Here is a 7647-nt window from a genome sequence, read left to right as displayed (position 1 = left end):
GAGGGGAAAACGAATAAAGATAGACTGAAATGATTGAGTTGCAAACGAGAGGATCTTGGAACAGAATAATTCTGATTAGAAAGCAGGAAGATGGCGCCCTCTTGTGGCTCAAAGTAGAACAGGCACTCAAACCGGAAGGGATTCTTAAAAATAAATGAACTTTTTGCGAGAACGTACCTGCTTCAGAGGGATGGCAACTAAAGTGGCAAACATTTTTTGGATAGTAGTTATTTATCAGTGATGTTTGAGGTCAGAGTTTTGACATTAGGTTAAAAAAACACGGCAGATATAAATTGGAAGCAAGCGATATTAGAGATTGTACTAATAAAGTTTCATAAAATATTAGTTTTTTCGCTGTAATTGCATGTATAGTACTGATAAGAAGCGTCCGGGTTATTATTTGGTATAAAAAGTCTTTAATCCGTATTTATGCAGATTGTTTTCAGTCAAAATTGACATGTTTTCGTAAACTTCCGGAAGTTCCACACATCCCTCGCTGCAGCAGTAGATAACTTGATTCTGTGAACCACCGCTTGCTGCTGAAGTTGGTATCTGATTCATAACGTTCACTTACGCACTTGGGTGGTTTTACAGATTAGACTCGACTAACTTTGAACGTTCCAGATCTAAAAGCCGTACAACTTTATAGGGAGAAGAACAGTTATCATGAATTAAATACAGGTTCTTCAGTTTGATCAGTATAATATTTGTTCCATTTTCAAAAACGCGGAAAAGGGCATTTCGGGTTTTTTTACTCCCACAATACTGCACGTAGACACAGCTCAGTGTTTCCTTACAGTACGCACTGGGTCTAAATGGAGCTCATCTGTCCATCGTCTTTACTGCATGTCCTTGCAGACTTGTAAGGGACCTAGTGCTCACCACTAGGGGTCACACAGACCAGAGAATTTAGAAGGGCCAATTAACTTGACATGTCATGTTTTTGGGAAGGAAACAAGAGTACCCAGAGAGGAGAACATGTAAACTCCATGTAGAAACAGCATCGGCTGGTTGGTATGCAAACCAAGGACCTTCTTACTAAAAGGCAACTTATCACCACACAGACGAGTTCGTATGTTACCCCAGTGGCTTCTCTCATGGTACTCTGGCTTCCTCCAACAGTCGTCCAGTGGCATGGATGTTGGGCTAATGGCCTCTGTGTGTCTCTGAGCCTGGGTCTTCTGTGATGCAGAGGCAAAATTTATAACAAATCTATCACAAGCAACAAGAAATTTAAAATTGGGTTATGCTTTCATATTATTTTCTATTCATTTCCATGTTAATTTGCATGTTTATGTTTGTCATGACTGATTTCTACAGAGACAACAAATGTTTTCCAACTGTTTAAGTGGGACTAAGTTTTTTTCCCCCTCCAAATTCCTTAAACTAGGTGAAACTGCCCTTTACTGAAACTTCAAACCAGACGCTAACTTCAAAGTCGCCGAGTCCCGTGTTTCGGGTTGGTCCGCCTCTCTGTCCTCCCGACAACATTCGGCAGTTTTCGTCCAAGTGAAGGAGGAAAAAAGGAAAGCAAACAGTGGGCTGACCACTCGCTCTGACACGCCACGAGAAAGTAGCCGCGGTTTAAACACCCACGGAGGCTGTGCGAGGAAAGTGAAGCTGTGGGGCGTCTCGGCAGAGAACAGGTGGTTTTATCCGCGGTGAGTTCACAGAGCAAGCGCCGAGAGGGAACGGTCTCCTCCCAGCTTCCCCACGGACACGGCTCGGCTCCAGTCAGTCACCGGGAACCTGTCTGACCTGACTCCACGCTGCACCGGGCAGGTAAGACTGACGTGTGTCGGTGTCGGCTCTCATTGACAGCCGCCCGCTTTGAGTAGAAGCAACAGTTGGTGTTGAGTGTGGAGACGTTATTTACTGTCCCCGTCTACATATTGACTCTGCGTGTGTCTGGGCGGACAGTTTGGTGCCAGTTTCCACGCAGCTGCTGGCTCTCCATAGTAAACCGTGACTCACTGCTTTCACCAGTGGGCTCTTCAACAGGTCTCCTCAGCACGGTGGGCCTTTTTGCTCCTCTCCCCCCCACAGGCTCCACCTACCTTCACAACAGAGGGAGTCCTTTTGAAAAGCAAATAGATTATTCTAGAGCAGCTGCACTGATGTAGATTAATCAGCCAGGCTAAGGATGATGGTTTCCATCAGCGCTGCTGGGATGAAGAGGAGAAGAAGGAGGAGATGTTTACATGTGGGTCATCAACAGCTCTGTTCATACACACACACACACCCTCCTGGTCATTAGGAGGACAGAATACAGACCAACCATTGATAAGGCCGACTCATTAGTATCCCATTCAGCTCCATCAAAGCCTCCTCTACATACCCATCAGCCCGAGTGGCCCACCTCAGGCCCAGGATCAGCTCCATTCCCTTTTTGTATGTCCTCTGTTGGGGTGCACCGATATATTTCCTTAATGTTAGGAGATCAGGGATTGGCCAGTTCATCTAATCTACCTCCACAAAGGTCTGAAAGTCTCCCCCAGTCCCTTTTAGAGAGGGCTCTGACAGACCCGCCCACCAAGTCATGTCTACGGTTAATAATCACTCCACTGTGATTAACTTGGCAAATTTGCTATATTTTCTGAATTTTCATACAAAAAAAACCAAACAATTGGAATCGGCCCAAATCGGAAACGGCAGATCAGGCTTTTTAAAGATCAGGTGTTGGCCTGTCATGATGACAAATTTTGCTGGATGACGAATTGTCTGAGTAATTATTGCGATAATAAACGATAATATTTGTGTTTTGACACCATTTATGAGTAATAAATTGAAAACAGCATAATAAAGCAAGTTCACCCTCTCCGAAACACAATAAACTTTAATTTTGTTCAGAACATTTAACACCGGAACTGGAAGATATTTTAAACATTCAGAATAAAACACAATAACCAAAACACAATAGATAATACAGGAAAAATCTCCACTTACAACCAGAACCAGAAGTAAAATGGATTATGATGTCTCTAAACATCATAATCCATATTCATCGTCAGAATGGAAATGATCAGCCTGATTTTAATAAATTACGCTGTTAGTTGATACATTTCTTATTGCGGCAGGCTTATATCGGTGATCGGCTGGAAAACTGCAATCTCTGCACGTCTTTTCCTCAGGTTTTATTTTGAAGAAATGAACAGTTTATAACAAGCAGCCTGCAGCCAGGAACATAGTGGCATCGTTGTTATTGATGCAAAATATATGGGTATCAACGTCGGTATCCGACATGTTAAAAATGTGCTGACGTTAATATTTATTTCCATCTTTTTGCTCTTTGTGTTTTGGGAGCGTGGGTCATGTGGTGTTTGTCTGGAGGATTTTTGGGGTGTTTAACTGAAGCAGAGGAGGCAACGTCAATGATGTGGTCATTTAAATATTATATAAACTCTATAATAATTTTTCCTTTATTATGTAATGCTTTATTTTTTTTCCTTTATTATCATTATTTTCTTCTTCTTCTCCCTCTAACATATCAACAAGATCACTCTGTACAACAAACACCAAATGGACTACACATGACTGTTTTCTTCTTTCACACATTTTGTTTTCTTTCTGTGTATATTCACTCAATCTTAACGCCTGTATTTGATTTGTTTACATGACAATAACAAAGAAGCAAATATCGGTTATTGGCCATAGCAGCAATATTAATATTGGACATCGATAATATTGACCCAGATCTTCACATCGGTGCATCCCCTTGTAGTTGCTTTGCTTTTTGAGATGAATTCTGCTCATGCTCTGATTAGAAGTCAGACTTTTCTGTATTGGACCAGACGTCCTGGTGTTTTTACTCCGGCTGCATTGAAAACGTTGAACGAGTGAGTTCGTCGCGACGACAGGGCTGATGCGGCTCATGGAAATGGATCATGATGTAAAGACCGTCCTGCTCGATGCAGGAAGCAGATGTGGCTCTGAATGTGTGGAAGTGAATTTCAGTTGGAGTCACAAACCCAGGGACACCTGGCATTTTCTCAGTCTGCGCCAGAATGCTGCTCGACTCGCTCAGCAGCTCTGCGGACAGGTTCTGAAAAGAGAAGCGAGGCGACGCCAGGAGCCGTCTCAGCAGCCGGGATCCGTTTCCTCATAGCGCCGGCTCTGGAATGCCGTCTGTGCACAGATCGGTGAGGCAGGACGTCCCTCACTGATTCCACTACTTCCTTCGCTGAATTAGCGATTCATGATGTTTTCCTTGCGTGTTTCTCACACTCATCCAACAGAGCATGAAGAGACAACGGCACTCAGCAAAGAGTTAGAGCTGCTCTCGAAAGTTTACACACCCCGGTTAAAAGGCCAGGATTAGTTGGTGTCATAAAATGAGACGTGGATAAATAATTACAAACTTTTAATGTAATTTATTCTTTAAGGACCCTGTTTGCATGAGCTAAGCCACTTTATGCTTCAGTTTTAACACTTATCTATGTTATTGCTTTATATCAGCATCCCACATCTTCTACACTCTCACATAGAAAAGTACAAATGTCTCAGACTCAGGTAATCTGTTGAATTTAGTTCTGGAATTTGAATAGGCCATTTTAAAATGTCATCTTTTCTCTCATGAGGTCATACTTCTGCTGACCTGGATTCATGCTTGGGCTCAATGTGAATATTTTTAACCTTCATGTTTCTTTGTTGGCAACCACCTGCAGAAAAACAATAAAATACCCCCAGAGCATGATTCTGCCACTACCATGTTTCGGTGTGGTTAGGATCTGTAGAGATGGACTGAGGATCTTTGGGTAATATTCCATTTACACGCATTTAGGGCCACATAATTAGGCCCTTTACGCGGCCCTCTATATTTAGAGGGCCACATAAATTGGACCTCAAGATAACAGTTGTGTACTTTGATATTATTTTATCAATCAAATCAAAGCAGTTATCTGTATCCTGCCAAATTACATCAATGTGAAAAAAAATGTTCCGTATTATTTAATTTTAATAGGTGATCACTGAATACAGACAACTGTTTATTAATATGTGAACAGTTTGTTAATGGGGAGCTTTATCAATACATTTCCTCAACCGGCCCTTTGAGGACATTCGTGCTCTTGATGTGACCCAAATTTAAAATGATTTTGACCCCTTGACCCCGAGCATTCTGGGGGATTCCAAGGCGTTCCCGGGCCAGACAGGATGCAGAATGCCTCCAGCCAGGTCTTTGTATTCCCATGGGTCTCCTCCCAGTGGGATGTGACCATGACATCCTTTTGATCCCTTGTAGCCTCTTCACGCCTTTAGCTAAAGGATCTTCTAGGACAGCTGAACCTTAAATCTGCTTTGTCAGATGCACTGTAACTGATGGTCTCCTGGTTGTTTACATTACAGAAAACTCCACTGTATCTCTGATACCGTCTGAATCCGTCTGATTCATAAGAAAAGTAATGCAATATGAATATGAGGCTGGCCTCATGTTCAGGATGGACTACTGTTTGAAGGTATTTAAAGTTGAAATGAAACCTGTAAAAACACAAAATCTTACTAAGTATCTTTGGTCTAGTTTCTAATGCAAATATCTGAGTTCACTTGAAATAAGGCAAAACTAACTTTCATGTAACTTTTCAGCAAGATATAGGAGTTTATTTTTAATCATTAATTCATTAATATTGATAAAAAGTGATAGTTCTACTGGAAAATTATTTCAATTAAAACAAGACTTTTCCCCCCTTTTGCTAGTGGAACTAGTAAGTTTTATCAATATTAAGGAATTATTTGTTTAAAACAAGCTCCTATGTCTTGCTAAAAAGTAACTTGTAGATTTCATAGAAGTAAATTACTTGTAATCAACTTACTTATAAGTAAGTAAGTTACAAGTAAGGTCTAGTTACTGAATATATTTTCAGTAACTAGATTTAGTCTCAGAATTGACACCAAACTATTTAACAAATAACCACTTTGACTTTTCTAAACGTATCTTAGGAGAATGGAATGACTTTCCTTTCCTTTTCTGTCAGGTTTGCAGTTCAGTGCACTAGGTGTGTTGAATTAGATGTGGATTATTAACTCCACTTTAATAACAACAGCAGCAGTGATGGAGGATATTCTGCTTTGTGTGTGGAATGCAGCCCCCATGAACCAGATCTAGCGTTTCATGTCTGTATCATTTAGACCAGCGTTTCCCAATTCCGGTCCTCAGGCCCCCCTGCTCTGCATGTTTTAGATGTGCCTCTATTCCAGAGCAGCTGATTCAAATGATTGCATGACCATCAAGTGCTGCAGAAACCTGTTGATCACCCATATATTCAATCCAGGTGTGTAGCAGAAGGGAAACACCTAAAACATGCAGGGCAGGGAGGCCTGAGGACCAGAATTGGGAAACACTGATTAGACCAATCAGACTGCAGTAAATTCTTTAGAACTGTATTAGATGAGTAACATGATATGCTAATGAGTTTCAGCTGAAGGATCTGATGGACTGAGGAGTTTCATTCTCTGTCCTTCAGATGTCAGATTACCACCCAGATATTGGTTTAATGAATGACATTCTTGTAGCAAATGACTGTGGAATCTGTTATTCTTTTAGATCGTACTGCAGTGTTTGATACTGCTGACCATAGTATTTCTCTGGTTTGAAACACTGGTATGGAACTGAGGGTTTAGCCCTGGATTCAGGTTGTTCCTGTTTGAATGACGGAACATACCAGGTAAAGGATAAAGGAAGTGGACCAAGAGCCTGGATCTTGATTTTTTGCAAGAAATGATTCTGGTGGGGTTCTTCAGGGCTCAATTCTTGGTCCTCTTCTTTTTTTTTCTACCTGCTCCTGTTGTGGTGTATTTTCTTTGTGCTTCAACAGCTGCCTGCCGTCCTTGACTCTGGTGGGCTTTGACATTTATCACTGGTTGTAGTTACCTCACCCGCCACTGCGCTCTGTATTGTAAAGCTATCATTTGTCCCTGCCTATGAGGCGATATTCATACTGGATGACTCTGGTGCACAAGTCTCCTATTGACCTGCTTCCTAATTATTTATGTACTTTCATTCAGAGAGCAGAAACCAGTTATGCCTTCTGCTCTAAGGATTGTTTGCACCTCTATGTTCCTTGTGTGCGAACAGAAAAACGTAACAATTTTAGTTGTTCTGCACCCTCAGTTTGGAACGCCTCACAATCTGAACTAAAACTCAGCTTGCTCATGTCATTGAACTCTTTTTGCAAAATAATAATAAAAAAAACACCCAACAACATCTTTAAATTAGTGCTGTCACAACTGCTATGCTAGACGTTTTGATTTCAAAGTGTTTTTATCTGGTTAAATAAAGATTTAATAATTAAAAAAAAAAAACCTCAGTCATAATAATACCCACAACCCACGTAATAACTTTGGTTGTCTCGAGTCATTCATCAAACTATGCAACAAATTTTGAAGTAATTATGGATTGGGATTTCAAATTAAACTAATCAGCTCTGTTTTAAAGAACTTTCTTATTTTTAAGAAAATATTTGTGTGACCACAAAGTGAAAAGAGGAGGAGCCTAAACGCTTCTTCACATCACTGTTTGTGTCACAGCTGAGTATTTGCTTCGCTTGGTTTCCGCCCTATGCAGGAGTAGATGCAATGAGAGCGGCAGAGACGCCACATACAGACACACCCATCAGTCGGTTTGCTAGCAGAGCTACTTTAATAAAACTCTCA

At 41.1% G+C, this 7647-nt stretch overlaps 1 protein-coding gene across 1 annotated transcript in view; it reads left to right on the top strand.

The window, feature by feature from the left end:
- The first annotated feature begins 1453 nt into the window (after positions 1-1453).
- Positions 1454-7647, top strand: part of LOC102238393 (guanine nucleotide-binding protein G(I)/G(S)/G(O) subunit gamma-12-like) — a 32867-nt gene continuing 26673 nt past the window's right edge. Inside the window, exon 1 of the mRNA XM_005802347.2 lies at positions 1454-1782. The gene's annotated coding sequence lies outside the window, so the exon portion shown is untranslated. The remainder of the gene's footprint in view (positions 1783-7647) is intronic.

Source organism: Xiphophorus maculatus, chromosome 6 (assembly GCF_002775205.1).
Source record: "Xiphophorus maculatus strain JP 163 A chromosome 6, X_maculatus-5.0-male, whole genome shotgun sequence".
In the NCBI taxonomy this organism is placed as follows: Eukaryota; Metazoa; Chordata; class Actinopteri; order Cyprinodontiformes; family Poeciliidae; genus Xiphophorus; species Xiphophorus maculatus.
Note: the sequence above shows the minus strand (reverse complement) of the source record. Positions and strands in the feature narration are given on the sequence as shown.